General features: G+C 38.0%; 1 pseudogene; it reads right to left on the minus strand.

Annotated features, from left to right (window-relative positions):
- Positions 1–2,150: 2,150 nt before the first annotated feature.
- LOC141489967 (NHP2-like protein 1 pseudogene) lies at positions 2,151–2,569 on the minus strand (annotated as a pseudogene).
- Positions 2,570–5,344: the final 2,775 nt, after the last annotated feature.

Below are 5,344 nucleotides of genomic sequence, written 5' to 3' on the forward strand. Positions count from 1 at the left end.
GTTATCTGGTATATTAAATATTATTTAATTTGTTCCTCATTACCCTATGAGATTGATATTATCCCATGCATGTCTTCATACAATATACTATATGCACTATATATGTGTATGTACATATAAATATACATGTAGACACATGCATATGCATTGTGGGGTGGCAGATTCCAATTCTCATTTGACCCTGCCTTCCAAGCATATAGATAAATTGAATAAAAATGTATCAATAAAGTTTTACATTGTTGATATGGAGAGTTATCCCTGAAATATCGGTTCTTTATGAACATGAAAGAAATCTGTGATTTTTTTTAATATGGGAAATTTCTTCCACTATAGTGTATGCACATGTGTGTGTGTGTGCATATGTGTAGGCATGAGAACAGACTGAGTTGGAACTGTGCTATATTGGCATAGGCAATTAGAGATTAAGGTAACTCTTCCAAAGCAAGAGGGCACCTTCTCTAAAACTTATAGCTTGAGAGAATTGTCTAAAACTTGAAAGATTAGATCATTTTCCCCAGGGTCACACTGGCAGAATGCATAGAGGGAGGTGATCCTGGTTCACATATAGAGTCACTATTACTCACACACTCCTAAATCTCACAGAGATAAGTCTCAGAAGCAAATTCAAGCCCTGATAGAACCAACCTCACCAAGAATTATGTCAGAGATCTACCTATTCCGAAATTCCTCTCCTTGATCTTTATACTCTGGAGTTTACTATCACCCACAATCTTCCATGGGAATTAGAAGAGAGAAGGCATCTATTACTTTTGATCTCCTATTATAACAACATAATGATTTTTTTTCTTATGCAAGTATGGTATCTTAACTTAGGAGATGAAGGTCCTTATAAAATATATATACAGAGTTGCTTCATAAAAATAAAATTATTTCAAAGGCAGAGTTTAAAATCTGATACATTGGATTTTATTGTCTTAGGATTCTAAGTAGGTGTAATGATTTAAACTTTTACAATTCAAAGAAAATGTATTGCTCATTCTTCTTTCTCCTTTAATTTAAAATTAAATTTCTATATTTTTGCATTATTGACTTATGCTTTATTGATATGTTCTTTGATGGATAGCTATCTGTAGCACATCCATGAAGTATAGATATAAATCCACAGAAATTTCATCAAAAATGTATTTAAATGGATGTTGCTTAAACCTCTGTCAAATAGAAGAAATTCAGATCCCTAACAATTTATGTTACTCTTTGCACAAGGGCACACATATCCTCTCTTTCATTTATGCAGGCATGTGTTACACTGGTTTATGTAATCCACTTAATGTATATGCATAGATGTATTAAATATAATTTCTCTTCATGAAAATTTTTTTTTCTAGTCTATAAAAACCTATATTATAGTTATTGTCTTTTTGACTTTGTTAGTTGTTGAGTCTAAATCTCAATTTCCAGATTTGTAAAATAAGAGTTGTCACCTTCAAATTGCCTTCAAGTTGCCACCTTGGATCATTATGATGCTTAAGTGCCCAAGTATAGTGCAAGAAAAACTGAAAAGGTAGAAAGCTTAAGCAACTGGTACAGATCAGTGGAGGCTTCATTGAGAGGAGACCTTAGAAGACAGGGATTCTGAAAAGTGAAAATTGGGAGAGACAGTATTCCAAGAATCAAGGAAAATTGATATGACTGCACAAAGGTTGAGGCTAGATTATCAAGTTAGGGAGAAGCTGGTAATTGTATCTAGAGTGTAGATTTTGTGAAAGAAGGTAGGGTTGGTGGTAGGCAAAGCTAGGCTATGAAGGGCCTTAGATCTCAGCCTAAAGAGTTTGCATTAATTTATTGGTAGAGTCACTGAAGATTGTCATAGTTAGTATTAATCCTTTTACTCTAAGGCCTTTGTCCAAGAAAACAAGTCACCTTATAGAGATGATGGAATAAATGTAAATTGGCAAATTGAGTTGAAAATATGTACCTAAAGTTTGAATTAAATGCGATTCCTCTTAGTATTATTACTTCCATCATAAGGGAAATATATTTTTTAATAGCAATAAAAATGTTTAACATTGAAAATCACCTGAGAACAGTCTCTGCCCACCATCCTTTCACCACAATTCACATGAACATACAGCCCTCCCAGGTCAGATCCGCGGCCGAGACCCACAAAGACCCTCGAGCTGAGGTGCAGCTTAGACTAAGAGTCTCTCGATGGACTGTTGGACGGACTGAATCTGAGGCTTCAGCTGGGAGCTTTCCTTGATGGTAACGGAACGGGCGATGACTGGCCGGGAGACACCACAAGCCTGTCCCAATGCCTGCTTGGAGTGCACAAACAGATAGGGGATGTTCTTGTCGTCACACAACAGTGGGAGGTGGAGGATGATCTCCAAGGGCTCAGCATCTGCAGCCATCACGATGAACTCAGAGATACCTCTATTGAGAGTCTTGGTGGCTTCATTGGCGCCCTTCCGGAGCTGCTTGTAGTTACAGGACCGCTGTACCAGGTCCAGAAGCTTTTTGGTGAGCTGGGCATGTGCCAACGGGTAAGCTTTGGGGTTCACTTCGGCCTCTGTCATGCTGGCGCTGCTGCCGTCGGAGCCCTCCGGGGAAGCGCGCTGGGCTGGCGGCGGTGGCCGGGAGAGGCCCCGTCCGGGCCCGCGCCGTGAGGCTCATCATAAGGGAAATACTGATGAAACTTTAACTTTCTTCTCCCTAGCAATTGTCACTGTGACATCAGATCCTAGTCCTGTAGAGCTGCATTTCTCAAAATAGAGTCTAGGGATGAACAACAGATCCAAACAAAACAATTGCTGCTGAAAGACAAGCCAGTTGATGCCGAAAGGGTGGACACTATTCACAGGAGCAGAAGATGGTTTATAAGGCTATTCTGGAGAGAAAGAAATAAGTACAAATGAATACTTAGTATAGCAAGAAGGGGGGGGAGGAAATGGAAAATATAGATTCTAACATGTCATAAAACCTTGGTAAATATTAACTGATGGAGTAGAAAAATATGGAAAAACTTTAGAATCCAGATTGTGAGAGGGCACAGTATCTTGGATACAATATTTTTTTTGAAAGGGAGCCGCTAATTTTCAGGCAGATGCTGAACTGGGTTCCCCCCAAATTCCCCAGTTGTCACATGTCTTACAATCATGAATGTAAGCCAAATAAAAGTACCCTTCAGTGACTGGAAAACACACATACATATACATACACACTCAGAGTAATCTTCATAAACTATCATGGGAGTTTCATGTACATACACAAAAAGCCTGGAGCATTCATTGAAAAAGAGGACAATGGTGATCTTGTTAACATTCTACAGATCTCCAAGGACATAGAAAGATTGTCCTACCCTAGAGACCTTTCCTATTGTGCTACTGACAGCAATTTATATGCTTAGAGTACTAAAAATCTGCACACTTGCCTTATTTGAATCAATGTTTTGACGGTTTCTTCTTTCCTGTGTGCTGGGATGCTTCATTACTGAGATCTGACCCACTAGGATAAATATTAGTGAGTTAAAATTCTGTACCATTTCTGTTAACTCCCTGATCATAAATGAATATCTTGATAAACTGGAAAAGGGTTATCTCCCAAAGCCTTTGTCGGAGGTTTGTAATGATATTGGATTGAAAGCTCGTACCATGTCATTATTTTTTTATATCACCCAGTACAGTCATAAGCAAAAATATTGTGATGGTCTCATCAGAAATTCCCCAGTTAAATTATTTTCAAATAAATAATGTAAAAGATGACAAACTACCTTTTCATCCATGGGAATATGGCCTTTTGGAGACAGAATTAAATGCTTTCAGTAAGAGGTCTATGGAAAAGATGGCATTTTGTCCATCTGCACTCATGATTGGGTTATCAGATACCATCAAGTGCCTCAGTGAGAATGGGAAAAGATATACTCCATTAGTATTCATTTGTTACATACCAAGGAATATTTTTAAAATGTTAGCAGAAATATTTTTATAATCTTTATTGCATTTCTCTATCTGGTCCACAATAAAGGGGAAAATACATTAGAAGCATGGGGATAGATATATCTCTTTAAATGGAAGATTTGAAAAGATAGCATTCTCCAGGCTTTTCAGCACTCAAGACACTGTTGCTAGTTCAATATATATGAAATAATTTTTATCATTATTCAAGTTTAGGACATCACATTATAACACATACATTTACCAAATGTTACATTAAATCGGATCTTTTTTATTGATAAGTTATATTTATCAAATAACTTGTGGTCATGGTAGTAGAATTGTGTTTTACTTGCTTCATTAAGTCATAAGATTCCTCCAATACTCCAAGGATTTGTGATTTTATCAAGGTCTCTGTTCCCTCCACCAGTGCATATCATGAGATCCCTCTAGACTGTAGATGTAACTACAGACAGAAGTAGATAATATCATTATATGTGATTAAAAAACAATAAAAAAAGAATCTTTCCAAACTTACCCAGGCTTTTCCTTGGACAACAGACATGTAGTTTGTTATGTGACTTGTACTTAAATCAACATTCAACAAGCATTTATATTGCAACTTTATGGCTTAGACAGTGTGTTGGGTGCTCATTGGGGATAGAAATACAAGTGTGATAACCCCTGCCCATATATAGTTTATATTCTACCAAAAGTGTCTCCTGGAAGTCTTTCTCATTTGGCTGGACCTGCCAAAGGTTTTTCCTTTTGCCTTAGCCTTTGAAACATCAAAGTCAACTCTGTAACCCAAAGAAACATCAAAAGAGTATATTAGGGAAGGGCATGGTTATGTTATATGGAAAAAAATATCAAGAATATTTTCTACCCAAGATGTCCTATCTCACTGTTCTTTAGATTCAGATGCTCAGTAAATGCCAGAACTAGGGAAGGATCTTTAGAGTTCATCAAATACAAAATGCTCACTTTATAGCTGGAAAAAAAAACCCCAGAGGGTTCTTAAGAAAGTTAGCCCAAAGTCACACAAGACTAATTAGCAGAATGATTGGGCCATATATAGCCTACAGCTCTTAATTATTAATCCAAACTTCCGGCCAAGATGGCAGAAAGAAGACAGGCACTGTGATAAGTGCTCCTCTTTCCCCTCAGAAATAACATGAGAGAAACCTCTTAACAGAAATTCAATCAACAAAACTCAGAAAGAGAAATTAGGAGAACACCTACCAAGAAGGTCTGTCCCAGGTGACCGTCTGTGAACCAGGAGATGAAAGCAGAGGATCAGCACAGGGATGGCAGCTAGGGGGAGTCAGAGGGCCAGCCTCAGTCATAGAGACTTTGGTGAGTGACTGGGGTGGGGGGATGGAGGAGCTATAGGAGGGTGAGTTCCAGCACAGAGTCTCAGAGCATGCCTGGAGAACAACCAGCAGGACCTG

This window comes from Macrotis lagotis, chromosome 5 (genome assembly GCF_037893015.1).
Source record: "Macrotis lagotis isolate mMagLag1 chromosome 5, bilby.v1.9.chrom.fasta, whole genome shotgun sequence".
Lineage (NCBI taxonomy): Eukaryota > Metazoa > Chordata > Mammalia > Peramelemorphia > Peramelidae > Macrotis > Macrotis lagotis.